Source organism: Lepidochelys kempii, chromosome 15, assembly GCF_965140285.1.
Source record: "Lepidochelys kempii isolate rLepKem1 chromosome 15, rLepKem1.hap1, whole genome shotgun sequence".
NCBI lineage: Eukaryota > Metazoa > Chordata > Testudines > Cheloniidae > Lepidochelys > Lepidochelys kempii.
In genome coordinates, this window is record NC_136394.1 from 5,438,758 (window position 1) to 5,462,196 (window position 23,439).

Consider the following 23,439-nt stretch of genomic DNA (forward strand, 5'->3'; position numbering starts at 1 on the left):
GAATACCCAATTCCACTGGTTGCCTGAGGCCCAGCATGCATTCAAACAGCTAAAGCTTGCATTTACCATTACTCCAGTATGGCCCATCCAGACATGAGACAAGTTTTCATTGTGTAGGCCGATGCCTCTAGCATGGTGATTGTGGTAGTCCTGTCCCAGAGGCAGGTCCAAGCAAGTACTGCACCCCATCACCTACTACTTGACGTAGCTCACCTCTGCTGAATGAAACTATGGAATTTTGAACAAAAATTGGTAGTCAAGACTGCATTTGAAGAATGGTGATGCTACTTGGAATCTGGTTGAGCATTTGATGATCACAAGAATCTGGAGTACCTGTGTAGGGCCAAGGCCCTAAACCGACGACAGCTCCGGTGGACCCTATTCTTCTCCTGGTTCAGCTTTACCTTGATCTACTGCTCTGGACCCAGAAATGGCAAGGCTGATGCCTTGTCCCGAAGGCATAGCTCTGACTCAATCGGGCCCAGTCTGGAACCAGCCCACATTCTCAAGTCGTATAACTTCCTCAGTGCAACCCACCACCAGCATCTGCTCATGTGCATCTACTCTGCCTCTGTCTCTGGAATTCAACCCAATGAGATGGCTATTATCAACTGAGAACCACAGGATACCAGGGAGAAGATCACATTTGAAAGGGACCACATCTATGTTCTCCCCAGACCTGCGAGTGTTCATTTAGGTGGTGGGCCATAGATTATCTTTACTCTCTACTCCATCCTCTGTGCTTATTGGTCCCACTTCCTCTTTCCTTGTTTTCTATTTATTTATATGGCTAAAGATCTTTTTACTACCGGTCTTAATTACCTTTGTAAGGTTCAACTCTGCTTGGCTTTTGGCAGTTGTCACTTTATTCCTCCTCTGTCTGATCTCCAAGAGGTAGCTTTCCTTGCTGATCCATACCTTCTTTCATTCCTTATAGGCTTTCTACTTTCTTGTAATAACCTGTTTGAGATGATTGTTCATCCAATTTGGTCTGCAGCTCTTCCCCATGATTTCCCCCTCTTTTCTTGGAATGTACGCTTCAGATAATTTCTGCAACTTTGACTTAAAGTAATTCCAAGCTTCCTCCAGATCCTTGAGTTCTTCAGTCCAGTCTCTTACTCATTCCCTTAACTTTTTTAAAGTTTGCCCTTTTGAAATCAAGGACCCTACTTGCTGACTTATTTTTGTTTATCCTTCCATTTAATGTAGACTCAATTAGATCATGATTACTTGAATCAAGGTTGTCCTCTACAAACAGTTATTCTATGAGTAATAGAGTTCTTCTCTTACTCAATACCAAATCTAAAATGGCATCGTCTCTTGTTGCTTCAGTGCGATCAGCTCTATCAGGCGGAACTTCATATGAACAAAGCACCTTTCAGGTACCCACTCCAGAAAAATGTACATCCTTTAGCTTGCACATCCAGTCATCTTCATTGTCTCTTCCGTCTCTTGGGTCACTACCACAGCTGCCTCTGTAGCTGTCATAGCCTTCCAACCAAAGCTCCAGTCTAGATGGAAAATACAAAACCACCACTGTGATACTGTGCCGCAAAGCAACACCCTGACACCCCCATATTCACCGTATTTTTCCACAAACCAGGCTGGGGTGGGAACTTGGCTTGGAACAAAAGGGGTTCCCACTATATGGAAGAAGCTATAAAAGGGGAATGTGACACCACCAATTGGCCTCACTCCCCACACAGGAGAACACTTAGAAACACCTGAGGGACAAAGACTGACCTGGGGGAAGTGCTGGTCCCAGCCAGGAAAGAAGGAAACCTGTCTGTGTCGAAGCTTGGTGGACTGTTTGTACTATCTAACAAGGTGAGTCACTGCTTGATTCTAATCCTATCTAATGTATAAATCTTAGATTACATTTTTGTTTATTTGCTAGGTAATCTACTTTGATCTGTTTGCTATCACTTATAATCTATCTTTTTTATATTTTACCTAAAACAGGATGGTTTGAGTGAAGTGCTTTGGGGGGGTGGGAAATCTCAGCTCAGGAACAAGAGTTGGTGCTTGTCCACTTTCCTTTGTGGAAGAGGTGGACTGGGTAATAACTCATATACTAGTAAAAAGAAAAGGAGTACTTGTGGCACCTTAGAGACTAACCAATTTATTTGAGCATGAGCTGTAGCTCACGAAAGCTTATGCTCAAATAAATTGGTTTGTCTCTAAGGTGCCACAAGTACTCCTTTTCTTTTTGCGAATACAGACTAACATGGCTGTTACTCTGAAACCTGTCATATACTGGTCAGGCTTTTGACCAGGGCAGGGCGGTACAGCTCCGGGGTCCTAGGCTGGGGAGCTGGGGGGGGTTGGAGCCTCACTGTCAGTTCTTGAGAGGCTTAGGGGAAGCATCCAGGTATGTCCCTGCCTGTGTGAATGCTGGTGGGAATGCAGGACCGGGAGCAGTCTGCAGCTTGTCACAGCAGCACAGTGTGAAAGGGAGCCTGGGCTGGCGAGACAGAGGGCTCAGCAGTACCCCAGTTCCAGGTTGCACCTGGGGGAAACCTGTCACAACCACACCTCCCCTTACAAATTTCTCCTGTTTTCATCTCTGCATGCTGGCACCTGTGTCACTGGCTGACTACCTTTATAGGTCTGCTGATTAGGGAACTCTGCCCACTGAAGGTAGCACAAGAAGGAATGGGCTTAATCTTCAGCAAGGCCAATTTAGGTTAGATACAAAGAAAATCTTCTAACTATATGAATCGTTTAGTTCTGGAATAGGCTTCAAAGAGAGGATGTGGAATTCCATCATTGGCGGGATTGAAGAACAGGTTGGACAAACAACTTGTCAGGGGTGATCTAGGTTTACTTGGTCCTGGCTCAGTGCCAAGGGCTGGACCTCTTGTGGACCCTCCCAGCCCTGCATTTCTATGATTCTATGATCTTTGCAGCAGGGGAAGGGGAAGTACCAAATTTTGGGGCCTGGATAATCTCCATCCAATAGTATTTAAAGGAACTGGCATATGAAATTGCAAGTCCAATAGCAGGCAGGTGGTGTGACTTCTGTATACAGCACTGGTGAGATTGATGCTGGATACTTTGTGAAGTTCTTTTAAAAGGATGTTGGGTTCAGAGATGAGCCAGAAGAATGAATCAAGTTCTGAAAAAAATCGTCTTGTAATGAGGCTCTTGAGAAGCTCAATCAATTTAGTTTATCCAAGAGATGGTTAATAAGTGACTTGATCATGGTCTATAAGAAATGAGCTGAGGAGAGATTTCTGATACTCCTTAATCTAGCAGACAAATTTAGAACAAGATCTGGAAGCTGAAGCTAGACAAAGTCTAGAATGCCATAGACTGCATCTGAAGAAGTGGGTTTTTACCCACGAAGCTTATGCCCAAATAAATCTGTTAGTCTTTAAAGTGCCACCGGACTCCTCGTTGTTTTTTTCAGACTGGAAATTAGGCACACATTTTTACCGGTGAAGGTAATTAACCATGGGAACAGATCACCAAGGGATGTAGTGGATTCTCCATCACGTCGAGTCTTTAAATCAAGACTGAATGTCTTTTTTTTCTAAAAGATCTGGCTCATCAACATGCTGTGGGGCTAGAAGCAAAAATCACAGGGTGAAATTATCTGTTCTGCGGGAGGACAGATTAGATAATTATAACAGTCCCTTGTGAATCTATGAATCCTGGATAATGAGAGGCACAGACACTCCTTCAAATGAGACACGGTGAATAGTTTGTCTTTGAGCTGTATCCTGGAGCTCTGCAGCAGAATTTGTGTCTTTCTCAGGGATTTCAGGACCTCTTGGTATTTAAAACATTAATTACCACTTCATTAAGATAAAGGCTTTTGGGTGTTCAAGGAAAAAGCCATCCTGAGTGACCCCCAAAAGGAGAGATGAGTTACTGTGAAGGGGAAGAAGCTCTGCTGATGACAGGAAGGCCTGCAGTTTTAAAAAAGACTTGTGCAAAAGGGTCTGAACACTTGTGCACAGCCCTGAGTTGAAAACTGGGGCTGAACATGCAGTTGTGTGTCAGCACACTTTTGCATGAGCACTGTGAAAAAAAACATGTTCAAGTTTTTAAAAACTATGGGGCAAACTCAGATTTGGTGTAAAAGAATGCCCCAAGCCCCGCAACCTGCCCTCCCCCTTAATCTAGTTCTGAATATGGCCAGGTAATTTTTCAGGTGTATAAAGTGAATGGAATGGGTCCCACAGTGTGATGGGCTAATGTGTTGGGCGTTGATTCTCTGGTAATGATCATGGTATGAACGTGCTCCAAGCTGCTGACAGCACTGTGACTATGACACACCATGTAAATATCAGAGACTGTGGTGACAGGCACAGATTAAGAGGCTCAACAGAACAGATGTATAAATAATATAGACTTGCTTAAGCTTGAGAAGAACTTTTAATAAATCAAAATCAGTTAACAAATAAGCCCGCTCAGGTCATGTCATTCTTTCAGTCCAGCGAGGGCAGCAGATTCTGTTCAGTAGAGGGCAGGTAGGTCCACTGCACTGGCTCACTTCTTGTTGTTCACTGTCGTGGTGGCCCGAAAATTATAGCAAGGTTGGAAACCAAGCAGAAGAAGATGGTTCATGCTCATCACATGCTGTGTCATAGGCCTGGAGTCAGACTGAACCTATGGACTTGTAAAGGCTTCCCTGAAGCCTCCAGCATCTGGGTTAAAGAGTAAGGCCTGCCAGTGCGCCCTGAACTGGAGAAGAGCAACTTGGTAGCATAGGAAGATCAAGTATCAGAGGGGTAGCCATGTTAGTCTGTATCCACAAAAACAACGAGGAATCCTGTGGCACCTTAAAGACTAACAGATTTATTAGGGCATAATAATGGAATAATCCCCTAATAAATCTGTTACTCTTTAAAGTGCCACCGAACTCCTCGTTGTTTTTATAGGAAGATCACTAGCTGGTATGGAGGAAGGAAGGCCTAGTGGTTAGGACGCTAGCTAGGCCATGAGAGACCCGAGTTCTATCCCAGGGTCCAACCCAGTGGCACAGTGTGGCCTTGGCCAAATCACTCAGTGCCTCAGTTCTCCTCTGCCCAAGGGGGACAATAGCCTAGCACTGCACAGGGCTGCATGAGGACTAACAACATTAACGACAGCAGTGCTTCCATAACGTGGTGGTGGGGGTTACAAAAGCTCCTTCAATAGATGCAGTCCCTTCCTGCTTCTAGTGAAACGCAGCTCGAGAGCAGAGCATCCCCTGCCTGCTTAGCAGGTTCCACATCTTCCTATATCTTTCTGGAGTACTGTCATGGATGGTTATAAACTGTTCAGGAAGGACAGGCAGGGCAGAAAAGGTGGGGGAGTAGCACTGTATGTAAGGGAGCAGTATGACTGCTCAGAGCTCTGGTACGAAACTGCAGAAAAACCTGAGTGTCTCTGGATTAAGTTTAGAAGTGTGACCAACAAGAGTGATGTAGTGGTGGGAGTCTGCTATAGACCACCGGACCAGGGGGATGAGGTGGATGAGACTTTCTTCCGGCAGCTCACGGAAGCTACTAGATCGCATGCCCTGGTTCTCATGGGTGACTTTAATTTTCCTGATATCTGCTGGGAGAGCAATACAGCAGTGCATAGACAATCCAGGAAGTTTTTGGAAAGCGTAGGGGACAATTTCCTGGTGCAAGTGCTAGAGGAGCCAACTGGGGGGGAGCTTTTCTTGACCTGCTGCTCAAAAACCAGGAAGAATTAGTAGGGGAAGCAAAAGTGGATGGGAATCTGGGAGTCAGTGACCATGAGTTGGTTGAGTTCAGGATCCTGACACAGGGAAGAAAGGTAAGCAGCAGGATACGGACCCTGGACTTCAGGAAAGCAGACTTCGACTTCCTCAGGGAACGGATGGGTAGGATCCCCTGGGGGACTAACATGAAGGGGAAAGGAGTCCAGGAGAGCTGGCTGTATTTCAAGGAATCCCTGTTGAGGTTACAGGGACAAACCATCCCGATGTGTCGAAAGAATAGTAAATATGGCAGGCGACCAGCTTGGCTTAAAGGTGAAATCCTAGCAGATCTTAAGCATAAAAAAGAAGCTTACAAGAAGTGGAAGATTGGACATATGACCAGGGAAGAGTATAAAAATATTGCCCGGGTATGTAGGAATGAAATTAGGAAGGCCAAATCGCACCTGGAGCTGCAGCTAGCGAGAGATGTTAAGATGTAACAAGAAGGGTTTCTTCAGGTATGTTGGCAACAAGAAGAAAGGTAGTTGAAAGCTGTTATCAAATCCCCCCTCACTGTTGTCTTCTGTAGACTAAATAACCCAAAGTTCCCTCAGCCTCTCCTCGTAAGTCATGTGCCCCAGCCCCCTGATCATTTTCATTGCCCTCCACTGGACTCTCTCCAATTTGTCTACATCCCTTCTGTAGTGGGGGGACCAAAACTGGACACAATACTCCAGGTGTAGCCTCACCAGCGCCGGATAGATGGAGTCCTCTCCCCAATCCATGGCTAACCCAGGAATTTCTGCACCAAAGCCTCTGACGCTTAAGCCGAAGAAGTAACTCCATTAGCTGGTAGAAGTAGTAGGCTCGTATTTCTTCAAGGTGTACTAGCTGCTGGAGGGGGACATGACACAATTACCCAGCATGTTCCATGTACTCCCTGACCCCAACACTAAGGGAAGCTCATTCCCAATGGCCCCAGGACATCATCCCCCTGCACAGGCCACTGCTGTGTAATGACACACACACTATGGGTTGGGAACAGAAACATTTCTTGTGACGTTAGTTTTCTACTTTATACTACAATGCCCATGTTCTCTGCATGTCCTGAGCAGCTCAAAGGAATGTGTTCTAGACCCCCAGCCCTCTTCCTGCCCTGTGAAATGATGGGGCAGAGTCAGCCCTATGTCCTTAGTCCAATGACCCTTGTGATCCGGGCAGCATGGCCTGACAGCTGGAGTCAATAATACCATCCCTGTTGGCAGGGCAGTCTGGCCTAGTGGCCAAAGTTAGTAGAATGGCCCCTGTTGTTGGGGCAGTGCGGCCTAGCGACCAGAATCACTAATATAGCTTGTGCTCTCAGGGCAGTGTGGCCCAATGGCCAGAGTCAAGACTACAGCCCTTACCATCAGGGCAGTGTGGCCCAATGGCCTGAGTCAGTGGTATGGCCCTCGTCCTCAGGGCAGCGGCCAGAGTCCATAATACTGGTGAGCGGGACCACCACCGCGGGGTGGATGGTGGCCAGGATAGGGGGACCCAGGCCCACCTCTCCAATGGGTCCCAACCAAAACACGCAAAGACTTGCTCTAGTTCTGTGACTGTTTCCCCGCAAAACTTCCTACCCAAGTCTCTGAATTTGTCCATCTCTGGGCTTCTCCAGTCTCCAACTGTCTGGCCTCCGCATCTTGGCATGCAGGTGGTCCTCCCTCAGGAGCTAGCAACACACCTCCTTCCCTGTTGGCAGTCAGCCCAGATTGAGCTGCTCTGCTGGCTTTTATACCCTACTTCCAGCTGGAGCATGCCCAGCAGAGCTGGGGGGTGGGGGGGTGTAGCCTCCTAGGCTAAGAGAGAAGGGTTAACCCCTGCCTGACCAGTGCGGGGCTGATACACTCTGTCACAGGGCCACAAAGCCAGTATTGCTTGTTTCTATTCTATCTCTTTTGCATAGGGGAGGCTGGAGCCACAGTGCACAGTGTTCTGGTGAGACCTGGCTGGCAGAGCAACCCCTAGGATGGAGGTTCTCAAAAAGGGAGGTAGGGGAGGGCAGGGAATATATTCTGGGAGGGCATGAGCAGCTTTAGGAAAAAATAACTTACTGTGCACATTTTACCCCCAGCAATATGCCCTCTTTAGTTCTGTGTTGCTGCTGGCAGCGGCCCTGCCTTCAGAGTTGGTTGGCTGGAGAGGCTGGCAACCCAGCCCTGAAGGCAGCACCACCACCAGCAGCAGCAGAGAAGGAAGGGTGGCAATACTGTTTACATAAAAAACAAACAATGATCTTGTCTTCAGGTCCAAGGGGATCTCCGGATAGATATCTCAAGCATCCAACCTAGGGTGGAATTGCTCTGCTCCAGAAGACATGCTCACCCTTGTAACAATAGTGTGATAGCAGTAAATAGTATCTCATTTAACATTTACATTCCCATATACTTAAGTGGCTCTGTTTGAATCAATGCCTTAGAGTTTTTAATATTTAGTGAGAGCTGCATGTTGATTTTAGTGGCTGGGGGGGCATAAATTACTACAGACACAAAGATGGGGGGGTGATTAAATAAGTTTGAGAACCTCTGCCCTAGGAGACCACTCCAACCAGTGTAACTTAGAGCCCCCAGTGGGCTGCTATAAATTAAAGTGGGAGGAGCCCAGTCAGGTGCTGCTCAGAGTGAGGATGAGTGGGGGCAGGAACTCCCTTCGCCCATTCCACCCCAGCTCCCATGCTGTCCAGAGGCTGTCTGGCCCCAGGGATCTGGTGACATATTTCAAACAATGGCACCATAGCGGGCTAATTGCTGGCCTTTTAAAAGCAGCCATTTTGGAGTTACAAGAAAAAAACAAATGGTGAGAACATTCTTCCCATCGACCTTGAGGAAGCTTGAATCTGCATTGCAGGAACACAACATCAGTCCCAGGCAAGACAAGGAGCTTTTAAAACATGACCCAAGACCTTGCTAGGGAAGTCCCCGGAAGTGAGCAACACCGAGTCCGGGTGGTGTAAAAATAACAGGGAACCATTTATTGTACAGAGTGTAAGTTAGAGACTCTGGGATTTATTGTACAGAGTGTAAGTTAGAGACTCTGGGCACAATGGGAAATAAAACCTAGGACGATAGAAAAACCAAAGCCAGACAATCACAAGTATTACCCTGAGAGTCAGCCAGCAAACAATGTCTCGGAAATTGCAGGTCCAGGTGTTTACATACAACAGAGAGATTCTGCTTTTTGTTATTAAATTGATACAGTTAAAAGAAAGAAAAGACTTTGGGCAAAATTCTTCTTCCCATGTCACCAGGGTAAATCCAGAAGGCCCCAGCTGCTTTCAGTTGGTGAGGAGCAGAATCATCAGCTAACTGCCAGGGTGGGGCTGGGTGGGGTAAGCTCCAGCCTAGAAGGCACAGGATCATGACAAATTACCTCTAAAGAAAGGGACAGACAAGGTAGGGTAGGCCAGGTGCTGGAGCCCAAGGGGAGAGGCCATCCTGGTACATGCCCACTGGACTCCTCCTGGAAGCTCAGCTAGAGTGAAGGTGACTGGGGGTTCTGCCCAGTCAGGGAGGTGGATGGGAAGCCAGTTAGGGCCTTTTGTTCTCGGATAGTGGTGACTCTAGCAAAGCGGCTACACTGTTTTACCCGTGGCATAGGAGCCTTTTGTCTCTGGCAGCCCGAGGAAAGTCTCCTTCCTCAATTACTGGGAACCCAGCAAGTGCTGGAGCCTACAGAGCCCAGTGCTTGCCCCAAGCAGGTGCTCACCTGGCCATGCCAAGGCAGCCAAAGGCTTTGGTCACCACAAAGCAACCTGGTCTGTGCTCGGGGTCAGGTGCAGGAACAGTGACGCAGGACACACTCCGCTTCTCCAGCACTCTTATGCTGGAGTAATACTCTGCACGAATGTGCATCTTCTGTCTGGCTCTGCGCCCCTTCCTGACAGACACACCCAGACAGACAGACCTCCCTGAACAGCGTGCAATCCATGGAGATATGGCAATCTGTCCCCAAAAGGAACAAAAAATGTTTGTTTGATGGATCTAAGGACTAAGTGTCAACATTTCCAGCTCTGTAGGAAGCTATTTAGGGAAGCTTTTATTCCACTGGGTTGAATTTTGGTCTGAATGAAACACTCCACACAGCACAGTGCTGCATAACTGAGCAAAATAACAAGGTTTAAAGCTGTGGGCAGAATACATTCCAGCATTTCCACTGCCCCACTGACTAGCAGGCTGACATCACTGAGGAGCTAATCCCCTGGGGGCATGGCAGGCTGACATCACTGAGGAGCTAATCCCATGGGGCTGTGGTGGTTTGATATCACTGAAGAGCTAATCCCCTGGGGGCGTGGCAGGCTGACACCATTGAAGAGGTGAAGAGGACAATCACCCCTTTCCCGTGAGTTGGGTGAATTGTTCACAGGGAACAATCCACTCAAGGGATTCTAGCCCTTTGGCTGTCAGTTAATGATTCCTGAGCAGACCAAGACTCTGCATTGCTCGAGGTTATCTGAGGCTTGGTTACTGGCAGAAATTGGAATTCATGATGTAGGATTGGTGCTGTGTTTCTGCACAAGGGAGTCACCTGGCACATTGTTTCTTCTCCAGGATTGGGTGGCTGCCACCCCCACAAAGAGTTCACAAGGCCTTGCAGTGGGAATGGTGGTGCAGATATGAACTGGCCAAGCTATCTGCACCACTGTTCCTATCCATGAATATTCCTGTTAATGAATCTGCTGTAGAAACGTTCCCACAATGGGAGCTGGAGGAGAGCAAGCTCAGGGCTGCAGATTGTGTCCCAGGGGGATTCAGGGACATGAATGTACCTGCCCCCAGCTCCACAGTCGCAGTTTCAAGGTTGTCCCGAATTGATGATCCATGCAGGTACAGCACAGAAACAAGCCTCCTGTAGGCCTGGCTGGTGAACCAAGGTGCCTCCTTTAGGACTGCCTGATATACCAGCTCTGAATACAGCTGGGAAAGGTGCCCTCTCTAGGGTCACCAGCCATGCCCTCTAATAGTGTCATGCATAGTGGCCCAGTGCACCCACCGTGGCCTCTAACCATGGGATGATTTAACTGGGAATTGGTCCTGCTTTGAGCAGGGGGTTGGACTAGATGACCTTCTGGGGTCCCTTCCAACCCTGATATTCTATGATCATATGCCTCCTTGTGGTATGCCTGAGACCTCAGTTACATCCTGGAAAGGCGCATTATTCCCATGTAGGGATACATACAGCTGGGAAGTGAGGGACAAGGACCGCCCTTTGGATATGGCCATTTCTTCTCCAGCTCTGGCTTGAGGCCCCTGCTGTGATGAGCTACACTGATGTGACGTCTCTCCTGGCCAGAGGGCAGAAACTGAGCGACCTGGCAGCATGCTGCCCTCTGTGTCTGGGTGGACTGTCCCGAAGGGAGATATGTGGTCCAGAACAAACAGGATATCCACCCAGCATGCAGGCAGGTCTCGTCCCCCAGCACTGGTGTTCACTGGATGCTGGCATAGCCAGGTTAACAGGCCCCCAGGCTGCTCTGCAGCTTGGTCAGTGTCACTTCTTACCCAGTCATAGACGTGTCAGAGATCAGACACCTTGGCTGTTATTCAGGCTGTTTCCATGGGGCTGGAGACTCTCAGTGTGTTGAGACCCAGGATCCTGCCTTTAAAGAATCAGGGCCAGCTGGAGGCGGGTGGGGGAGAAGAGCCCAGGAAGGACTGATTGTGTGATTCAAAAGAGCTGCTGGCACATTAGAAATCCATCCCCTGGGGCCTGGGGGCACAGCCTGCAAAGCTCCCTGAGTGGCCTAAATGGGCCCCAGCTGATGGGAAATGGGCACATCCCATCACGACGTTCAGCAGGTGACACCTAGCCGGGCATCAGCACCAACTGGACAAGCTCATTTGCCAGAAGCACCTGCCACTGTTCAGCTCTGAAGTGGTTCAACTCTTCCCTCAGTTGACCAAAGACATGGTTCTGGGGGAGAGCAAAGGGAGGGGCTGCCCATTCCCAGTGCACACTGGGAGTGGGTACAGGAGTTTTCCACCCTGTTGGATGGCCACTTCCCCTCCAGTGGCATCTGCACTGCCCCCGTAGCCAGGCACTTCATTCTGGAGGCAGGAGTGTCTCCCAGAGACTTTATAACCCAACTGTCAGTGACCAAGAATGACTGGCTTTTGGCACAGCTGCCCAGCTCCCCTTTGATCTCCAGAGTTGGTGCAGCAGGCCCTGTCAGCAGGGCAGGCGCCTGTGGGGATTTGCCCATTTGTCTACTATTACAGGAAGAGTTTTCTTCAATTGTCATTTTGCCCATCTGTGCAGCAGGGTGAGGCCTGCCAGGGAGATGTACTGTCGTGCTGGGTTCTCCCCACAAACCGGCACACTCTGCAGGTGGCCCCACTGTCTCGCTCTCAGGATTGTTGATCTTGGAGCCATCACCCACTAGAAATGGAATAATGACTGCAGCTGTCTGAAATCCCTTTGCAGAGCAGAGCATGCAGGGGAGAGAGAGAGAGAGAGAATTGTGCATGGGGATAGATTAGATTAGATTAGATTAAATAATCATTATGTTTTATCAACAGTGCTGGGGCCTGTTTTTATTTCACAGTGTCCTGAAGATCTAATGGATTTAGATGGCAAATGGCCACTAGTGCTCACTAGGACTGGTCAGAAAAAAATGTTTTTTTCCATGGGAAATTTTTACTTTTCGGTGAAATATTGGAAACTAAACTATTTCAATGCAGACCAGTGCTGCCAAGCCTCGTGGATGTTGTAGTGTGGCTGGTCTATTGCTCCCACTCTCCCTGTGGGCCGGGCTCACTGGCCAAACTACAATTCCCAGGATATACCACTTTCTCTCCTCTAGTCAGGAGGAGGAGGAGGTGCATCAATGAAGTCCCTGGCCTTAATGCATTGTGGGAGAGGTAGTCCTGCCAGAGAGCCCATCTGACAGAGGAGACTAGGGGCATAAGACAACTGAACTACTATTCCCATGAGGCACTGAAGCACACTTCTGAATCAAAACATTCCATTTTTCAGGTATTCAGGTTTGCAAACAAAATATCACAACATTGCACAGAAAGCAGGCATGTTCCATAACAAACATTGTTTTGTTGAAAATCCGATTTTCCATTAAAAAAAAAAGTTTTGCTGGAAAATTTCTGACCAGCCATAGGAGCCAGTCCATGGCAGCCCCAGTAGCAGCTGTGACAGACATGACAAATGCCAGCAATATCTGTGGGAGATCTCAATACATTGTGTCTATGTAGCATTCTGGGCCGGGGACTATATGTAATTCTATGAGGGAGGTTAACCACAGCTCTTCCAGGAACTAAGACCAATGAGGGGATGAGTGGGCAAATGCACTCAAGTTGTAACACCCTCAGAGAGGTATCACCACCTGGAGAGGCTCCTGTGTACTGGTTCAGACTGGATTCTCCAGAGACCAACAGACAAAGAAATGGCTTTTGGAGACATAGCCTGAGTTTACAATGACTCATGGCCTGCTTTTTGACCCAGTAAATGGACAGGACCTTCTGGCCAAGGGGGTAGGGGGGGCAATCCTTAGGGGGAGTTGGAGGGACTGACACCAGCCAGAGCCTGAGGCTGGAGTTGGGGTGACCTCTGTGAAGCTAATTAGTATGCGCATAGGTTCTTTTTATTGCTTTGAATGTTTTCTCTGTAATGCTTTCACTTTAAGAATACATGTGCCTGCTTATAAAGAGCTGTGTGATACTTGTAACTGTGGCAATTACACTGTTTATGAGCAAAGCGCAGATGCTGGCCAGTCTGGGCCATCTGCCTGCTGCCAATATCTCTGTGTGGTCAGGGAACCATGCAGCCTGGAAATACCTTGGTCAAGAGGAAGAGAGACACGGGTCTCTGCCCAAGAGAGGTGACAGGAAAGAGAGTTTATGGTGTGTGCCTTCGGTGGGCCTTGGAGGGGGACTACAGGTGCAGCTGCCCTGAACTGTGACACCTGCTGTACCAGAGGGTGGCCCCAGTGCTGGCTGCACCATCCTTCTATGATGGGGACCTGGCTTGTCCTACAGCAGGGTCTGCATCCTTTGCCAGGTTCGGGCACAACCTCAGCCTTCCTAGAAAACTGATGTGTGGTGCCTCTGGGAAACAGCCCTCGATAATGTGTTACATATTCCTAGGTTACGCGTTTACAATAAATCTGAAGCATCCCTGGCTGTATTGTGGGAAGTTGCTGCAGCTGGATTCTTTTAAACTCTCCATCTCTTGGGGAGTAAAGACTTGAGCTAAGGGTTGTCCCACACAGGGTGCCTGTCTCGGGCTGCCGTGATGAGAGGCTGTTGCTAAACAAAATGTGCCATCGTGGCACGGACAATTAGTTTGTGCTGCAGTTTTGCCTCATGCTTTTAACTGTCTCTCTGAGTGAGAGCACCTGGCATGGAGTGCAGCCAGCGCGAGTGAGCTGCACCAGAGACAACAGGGAGAAAAAGGGACACCAGGAAAAGCCTCAGCACTTGTCACTGTGAAAGGGGGAACGCTGTACAGGCCACACGTTGCACCCACACGGAGGGTTGAATTGTGACTTGGGCTGTGCATTTATCAGGGATAAAGGAGAACAGAGACCCTTCTGCCACTCCTTTGCAAGCTGACCAGACCTTGGGCCCTGGCCTGCAGGAGTCAAGTGGGCATCTTGCCAGAGCAAGGGGGCAGAGAGGGTATGAAGTGGGCAGCGCCTTTCCTCTTCTCCTGCCACACAGGCAGCTCTCTGAGCCAGGACACCGGCTGTCATAATTGGTTTCTGGTATGGACTAGCTGCATGTAATGGCCCCAAGCCCCAGAATGGTATGGGCCCGGAGTGTATAATTCCCCCCCCCCACACACAGACACACTGAATGGTATAGGCCAGCAGCACATGACTACCCCCCATGAGAAGTCTGGGCCAGCAGCTAATAAATCTCCCCTCCCCTCCCTGCACAGTGTGGGTGAACACTGGTGAATTCTGTCATGTTTGTGAGTCATCAGGGTACATGGCTGGAGCCAGGGCAGGGCAGGTGTCTACAGGAGCCAGTGCCTGTAAGTTGGGCTGCTCAGCTGCCACCCCATGTCCAGGGCACAGTGTGGCCCTGAACTGTCCAGTCTGTGTCACAAACTCTCTGCAATCCCTAATGGTCCTTTTGGGGCTTACACCTTTCTCTGAAGCATCCACGGTGGGCCACTGTCACAGACTAGAGACAGGGTTGGATGGTCTGATCTGGTCTGAGTTGGATGATTCATAGATTCCAAGGCCAGAAGGCACCTCTGTGATCCCCAGGGGTGAAAGTAAGTCTAGGAAATTACAAGTATGGGGCTGAGCTGGGGCCGGCTCTTGCCCCTGGAAGGGGCAGGGCTGCGGGAGGTCAGAGCCAGCCACAGCCCACCCTGTACCTGCAAGTGCCTCCTTCCCCCTCCCCAGGGTAACAGCAGCAGTCGGGGGCTCTGGCAGCAGTTTAAAGGGCCCAGGGCAGCAACGGCAGCCGGAGCCCTGGGCCCTTTAAATCCTCCCTGGAGCCCCGCCACTGCTTCCCCAGGGCTCCGGCAGCAGGGCTCTGGGGACGGGGCTCCAGCCGCCACTACTGCCCCGGGCCCTTTAAATCGTCCCCGGAGCCTGTCAGAGCCATGGGGAAGTGGCAGCGGGGCTCCAGGGAGGATTTAAAGGGCCCAGGGCTCGGCCGCCGCTACCACCCAGGGCCCTTTAAATCACTGCCCCAGCCCCGCCACCGCTATCCCAGGGCTCTGGCAGCAATTTAAAGGGCCGGGGCCTCCAGCCGCTGCTTGACGCCTCAAGCCCTTTAAATTGCTCCTGGGGAAGCCGATCCACCCCAGTAAGGCACACCGGCTTACTTTCACCTCTGGTGATCCCTTAGTCTGACCTCATGTATAACACAGGCAAAAGAACTGCCCCAGTGTAATTAATTCCTAGAGCAGATCTTTTAGGGAAACATCCAGCCTTGATTTAAAAGTTGCAAGTGATAGAGAATCCATCACAATGATTGTTAAGTTGTTCCAATGGTTAATTACTCTCAATGTTAAAAATGGATGTCTTATTTCTAGTCTGAATTTGTCCAACTTCAATTTCCAGCCATTGGATCATGTGTTAGACCTTTCTCTGCTGGATTGAAAAGCCCATTATTAGCTATTTGACAGAACAAGGAGTAATGGTCTCAAGTTGCAGTGGGGGAGGTATAGGTTGGATATTAAGAAAAACTTTTTCACTAGGAGGGTGAGGAAGCACTGGAATGTGTTACCTAGGGAGGTGGTGCAATCTCCATCCTTAGAGGTTTTTAAGGCTCGGCTTGACAAAGCCCTGGCTGGGATGATTTAGTTGCAGTTGGTCCTGCTTTGAGCAGGGGTTTGGACTAGATGACCTCCTGAGGTCCCTTCCAACCCTGACCTGCTATGAGTCTATGATTCTATTATTTGGTTCCTGTGTGGGTACTTATAGACTGTAATCAAGTCACCCCTTAACCTTCCCTTTGTTACGCTAATTAGATTGAGCTCCTGGAGTTTCTCACTATAAGGCATGTTTTCTAGACCTTAAATCATTCTCATGGCTTCCTATGACAGAGTCCCCCATCCTGTAAGTACGGCCCATATTCTTTGTTCCCCGAAGTATACACTTATATTTAGCCATAATAAAATGCATATTTTTTGTGTAAGCCCAGTTTACAGTTACCTATTGTCTTCATTATTTACCACTCCCCCAATTTTTGTATCATCTGCAAACTTTATCAGGGGTGATTTTATATTTTTTTTCAGGTCATTAGTAAAAACGTTAAATAGCATAGGGCCAAGAACTGAGCCCCCAGCAACCCCACTAGAAACATATCCATATAATGTTAATTCCTTGTTCACAGTTACAATTTGAGACCTATCAGCCAGATTTTAATCCATTTAATGTGTGCCATCTTTCTAGTTTTAATCAAAATGCCGTGCCGTACTAAGTCAAATGCCGTACAGACATCTAGGTCTATTACATCAAGACTATTACTTTTTTTCTTATTACTTTTTTACTATTACTCCACCCCAGAGACTGTTGCATGTGCCTTCCTTGGGGGCCCACTCCTTAGTTTCTGCTGTGGGCCCCTGCGAGTTTAACACCAGCCCTGCAGGTTACATGTCACATGCTCCATTTACATAAGGTGTAAAAGGAGCTATTTCAGCAGGAGCACGACAAGTTACACAGCCCAGGAAAAATGGTTGTAAATGCAAACAATAAATATCAGGTATGGATAAAGTTTTAATTTGATCATCAGCTTCAAAACAACAAAACCCACAGAGTGATGATGTTGACCTTCCTTCCACAAGTTCAGTCACTGTAAGGGCTGAAGAGCACCGAGAAGGTGGTGTGGGTAAGAAACATAAAGCCGTTATTAACCTGGAAATAATCAGGAAATATGAAGATGGCTACTTGCATTTTGGTTTTATTTGTTTTATAAGTGGAGATATACCTCAACTGCAGTGTGTAATTTGTGCACAAGTGCTGGCCAATGAATATTTGAAACCCTCCGAATTACAGAGACATTTAATGACAAAGCATGAAATCTATAAACACAAGCAACATTCATTTTTTGACTGAAAGGCCAAGGAACTATTTGGTACTAAAACAGTGATGAAATCCACAACTACAGCAGATAAAAAGCTTGTAAGGTCATTCTGCATAGTGGTGCACAAAACTGCTAAAGCAAAAAAATTGCATACAATTGCTGAGACTTTGATAATGCTGTGTGCTACTGAAATTGCAAAGGAAATGTTTGGACAGGAAAAGGCCAAGGTACTGGCAAAAATACCTATGTCAAATGACCCTGTCAAACGACAGATCAATTCTATGTCAAAAGACACAGTTTCACAGTGTATCAATCGGCTACATAACAATGATTTTGCTATACAAGTAGATGAATCCACAAACATTTCAAAAATGTCCCATTTACTTGCCTATGTTCGGTATGTGAGGAATAAGGAAATAAAGACAGACTTGTTTTGTAAAGAGCTCAAGATGACAACAAAATCAGATGACATTTTCAAACTGTTGGATGATTTATGATTTCAGCAGAAAGCAGCTGGATTAATTGCATCAGGGTCTGCATGATGGAGCCGTAGCAATGACCAGAAAGCATTCTGGTGTTGAGCAAAAAATAAAATGTGTTGTACCTTGCATTATTTGGACACATTGTTTTGTACACTGAGAGGTACTTGCTTCAAAAGATGTTGAAGCAGGTTTTCAGTGTTCTGAACACTGTGATAACATTCGTTACTTTTATTAAATCCAGAGTAACAAACTCCAAGTGCTTTGCTGGACTTTGTGAGGAAGTGGGTGCAGAGCACCACTCTTTGCTCATGCATACAGAGGTGAGATGGATATCTCGAGGCAGAATGCTTACCCGTATATTGAATCTCAAGAGTTATGTACTTTCTTAGCAGCTAAAAAACCTGAACTTGCCGAAGTGCTGAAAGATGACGTGTGGCTGGCTTATTCAGTGAAATGAATAAGCTGAATAAAGCTATGCAAGGTGGGAGCACTAATTTTACTGCCCAGTGTGAAAGAATTGAGGCTTTCAAAAAAAACCCTACAACTCTGGAAAGTTCATGTCTGTGGGGGCACTACTGATATATTTGAGCTCTTTCATTCAGGAATGAAACATTGACTTTGATGTAATTAAACCTCAGCTAGCAACACATCTGGCTGGTCTGCTTAACAAATTGAATGCTTATTTTCCCAAACGCACAACGGAACAAGCCGCTACACACAAGTGGACTACAAACCCCTTTAGTGAGAACACTAAAGCTAAACTTCCATCCACTGTCCCATCAAAATTGTTAGAAGAGCTCATGGACATTTCGTCAGACAGCTCCCTCAGAACCAGGTTCAATGGGATACTGTGGAAAACATTTTGGTGAAAATTTTTATCCCTTTTAGTACCACCTACTTATGCAAATCTGTATTTTCAATCATGACATCAATGAAAACAAAATACCCAGCCAGGATGAACACTGACCATGACATGCATATGCGTTTGTCAAAGACACCCCACGTATGGACAGAATTGTTGATCAGCACCAGCAACAAGTTTTACACTGAATAAATAAAAAAAATACTCAGTTACTTTTATTTTTGTATCTATATTATCCTTTTCTTTCTTATATTATTTATATGTGTATGTAACTATCTAACTAGCCATTGAATGCAGCTTTTAATCTACTGGATATGCAGAAAAACAGTTGTTATGGCACAGGTGGAATATGGAGTTTTTATAGCATGTTGGGGGATCTCAGAAAGAAAAAGATTGGGAACCCCTGAATTTTATTACTGTCCATTCATTCTTTATTAATCGAGTCCTTCTTCATTATCTTGCCCAGGATTGATGTCAGACTGACAGGCCTATAATTACCCAGGTCATCCCATCTGCCCTTTTTAAATATTGGTACAACATTAGCTTTCTTCCACTGTTCTGGGACTTCCCCAGTGCTCCATGAGAATCAACATTAATGGTCCCAGCAAGTTCCTCAGCCAGCCCTTTTAAAACTCTTGGATGTAAATTAACTGGACCTGCTGATTCAAATATATCTAACTTGAATAGCTGCTGTTTAACATTCTCCTGAGATAGTAGTGGAAAAGTGTTATCATATAATATGACTATAGCATATGATTTTCTCCCCAAATATAGAATAGAAATATTTATTGGCCTGTTCCAATGTGGGCTGAGCAGGATGTGGTCTGAGATGGATGGTCCAATCAGTTCTGGAGACCCAGCTGTTCCTGTGTTTGATGTGATTCTCTCCTCTTTTCAGAAGAATTTAACAATGAGATGGCCGTTGTTGTTCCTGCCTGGCCCTGCAGTACTGTGGGCTCTGCTGCTGCAAAGGCAGCTGTCTAGCCAGTAGAGGGGGCCCTAGCCTGTGCTAACAGTGGCACTAATATCTGCACAGATGCCGCAGCTGTAAGGAATAAGGCAGCCTTGCAAGGTAATACTGGCACTGGGTCAGACCTGTCACCAAATGCCTTCACCTGGATTTTGAGGCCAACCACTGGAGCTGATGCAAAACTGGGAGAGGAAAAATGCTACCAAAGAAATTCAGAATGTCACCATCATTTTGGCTTCATGAGGTTCCAAACGCCCCCATGTTTCTGTGATATTTTTAAAAAACATAAAAAAATGTTATGGAAAAATTATCACCATGGTTACTGAAAGGGTTAATCTGCTGGAGGGCTTGGATACGCATTTCAATAAGAACATATTGCAAACAACAGAATATGATGGTAATTGCAGCAACTTCCATAGGTGTTTCCTGCTCCAATAAATGACTATTTTTGATGAAAAAAAGTTTTGTCCAGTTCCACTAATCTTGAGTCCACAAAATATGTTTCACTCACTGTGATGCTCACAGCTCAGCCTGGCTGAGCTGATGAGCTGGATTTTGCAGCAGACACCAGAGGTTCCATGGGAAACAGTTGGGAAAGATTTTCAGGCTTCAGGATATTCTGCAGGATGGTAAATCTCACTCTATTCATAGAGCTCCATGTCTGGCTCTCTTCAGTCACTTGGCTAATTTCTCAAGCTTTGATGAGGCCATTGGTTTGGTTTTGTCTGAGAGGAGATGGGGCTGGGTTGGACTCCTGCTTGTGGTTATTCCCACCCCACCCTAGCAGCCTGTCCTCACCCTAATGGGGGGCCAGACCAGCTGCTGGCACCCATCTGCTGCTGCAGCCCAGTAACAAGCAGGGGCAAGGTGGCCTGGGCCTGCAGCAGAAAGTAGGTGTGACACTATGCACCATATTCTTCATAGAAATATTGTTATTATATGATTATAGCATAACTGAGATGTATTTTATGCAAGATGGGTCATGTGAGGTATCATTGGAAAGGTTATGATTTACTGAATATGATTATACTATCTGTATGCAAGGATCATTTTTGTATCTGAAGTTAGGAATATTGTCTATGTATCTATGACAACTATGTTTACACCTGGGGAACACCCACTAGACAGAATGCAATCAAGTCTAGGTTACTGGTTGGAAAGGGCCATTAGGGAGAACAATAGGTCTTTGAAGATGCTAATCTCCCACCTTCCTGAGAAGCTTTCCTGGGATGCTACAAACAACCTCTGACTCATGGCTGCTTTGACGCTGCAGGGTCACATAATCATGTCACCTGGTACTGGACTCCATGATAGAACACCAGTATTTTTCTACGGGAGACACACACCACACTGGAAGATAAAGGGTTCCCACCATATGTGATGCCTGTTTAAGGCAGGAGAGTGACATAATCAGGGTTCGTTCTTCACTGAATCCCTGCCCAGGATAACTGCTGGAAACCTCTAAGAAACAAAGACTGAGGGTGGGGTTGGGGAGAAGGACTGAGCCCAGACTGGGAAGGTGTCTGGCCTGTGAAAGAAATACCTAGAGGTTTAAGCTGCAAGCAAGAGCAGCTTGCCTTCAAGAATTTCTGCAATCTGCCTAAAACAACGTTTAGAGTGAGAAATTACCAGTAACCAGTTTCTTAGTTTCTTAAGCTTAGTTTGTGTGTTTGTTTCATTTGTTGGGTAATCTGCTTTGATCTGTTTGCTACCCCTTATAATCACTTAAAATCTGTCTTGTGTAATTAATAAACTTGTTTTTGTTTTCTCTAAAACCAGTTTGTGGAATTCATAACTGGGGGGGCAAAGCTGTGCAGATCTCCCTCCACATTGAGGGAGGGGGCAAACTTCATGAGCTTATGCTGCATAGTTCTCAGCAATTTTGGGTTTACACTTCAGAAGGGGTGTGCACTTGAGTGCTGGGAAATTCCTTAGCTGAAGCCTTCCCACGAAGCGCTGATTTCAGTGTCTGTGTTTTTCTGCAGCTGGGTGTGTCCCTACCTGTGCGTATGCTGGACGAGGCTTGAGGGCCTGGCTCAGCAGGACAGTGTAAGGGAGCCCCGGCTGGCTCAGTGGGACCCCAGTACATCAGGTGGCACCTCGGAGTGCGGGTAACCCAAAGAATTCCTGGCATGGAGGCTGAGTAGGTCCATGCTGGAGAGGAGCCTCGTGTTGAAAACTGATGGCAAAGACGGCAATGACTGTAACACCTGCATAGCTGAGACTCAGTGAGGGCTAAGGCGGTGGGGCAGGGCTTCTTTTGAAGAGGGGATGGAGAAGGATGGGGTTGTATTGAATGGGGCACAGGCATAACTGCTGACTTCATCGGTGCTCTGGGGTTCAAGCGCCCACGGAAAAAAATAGGGGGAGTGCTCAGCACCCACCAGCCACAGTGGTTCCAGCCCCAGGGCTGGCCCCAGGTCAGCTGTTTGGGAGGTCCTAGGGCTAGCCGTGGATCAACAGGTGGCTGGCGGGAGGCACTCAGGAGAGAAGGGGTGAAGAGAAGGGGCAGTGGGCAGGCGAGGAGCCTCAGGGGTGAAGGGTGGAGAGGAGGGAGTGGTGGGTGGTTGGGTGGAGCCTTGGGGGAGGGGGCAGAGTGAGGGAAGGGCCTCGGGGGAAGAGGCCAAGTGGGAGCGGGGCCTCGGGGTGGAAGTGGGGGCGGAGCACACACCGGGAAAAACAGAAGTCAGCGCCTGCGGGCACAGGCCCTGTGTTGGGGCTCTTAGGTGCCCAGGATGACTAGCTATTGGGGTCTCAGGGCTATTAGTAAGAGGATGAGCGTGCTCCCATATGAGCTCCTAAGGGTTAATGCCAATTCAAATCCCTTGTGTCTGAGAAATAGGCCAAAGCAAGTTAGACAGAATCAATTCGGCTCAGCTCTAGCACATCTGAGGCTGTGAGAAGTGACATATTCACAGCTCTATAAATTGTCTCATCACTATAAGCAAATATTGGCCAAATGTGCCGCTGAGCAGTGAGAAACCCACCTGGGGAAGGAGGAGCCATTCTAAAAATGCCTTCACATGCTGAGCAGGGTTGACGAGGAGCTGGAGCAGAGGAAAGCCAGTGTCTGTGTTTAGCATGTGTGCGAACGACACGGAAGTGGGACAGCAGAAAGGAAATCACGACATCTGCATTTCCTGCTAGACACTATCCAGCAGATTGGCAAGGCCAAGGATGACCAGACAGAGCTTTTAAACCATAGCATGAGGTCCCTGTTCTCACAGACAGCAGGGTCCGTGGTCTGGGCACGTGGCAAGGATAAGCCCTAGGGATGAGGACGGCAGCTTCCTAAACCTGTTAGTTTGGCGATCCAGGAGCTCCACCTATGTGAATGAACACAGCCGCCATGCTGTTGGGGTGGAACGCCTGACCCTGTGACGTGCTTTCAGCTACATACACTATGAACTCAGCTCCCCCTGCCCTTTCCCATGGTACCTGGGGCAAATGGGCATTTCTTGGTGTTTGGGTCTAGAACTGTTCTTTCAAGTCCAGAGATCACAAGGGAGGCTCTTTAGGCTCCACTTCCTAGTTTCTTCTCCATTCAGATCTGGACCAGATGCTCAGCTAGTGTAAATCAATCATTTTACAGAGGGTTCACCGATCTGCGATCCCATGAGACCATTTTGTAGCTGGTTAAACCTCAGCGTACCCTACCTACTTCCCAGGGCCCTGCAGAGCGATATCAACTTCAATTCCCATATCACGGCCCTTCCTCCCTCCCCTTGGGAGACCCTCCCCAGCTCAGCGCATCTTTCTTTTCTGACGTTCATCAACAATTTTCCCTTCCTTAATTTCCTCTCCTTCCTCTTAGTCACCTCCTCCCCAATCCACCACGCTAAGTCTTTGAGTCAATACACATTGAAATCAGTGGGAGCCTTCCCTTGACCTCAATGGGTATTGGATCAGGCCCTGTGTAATTCCTCTTT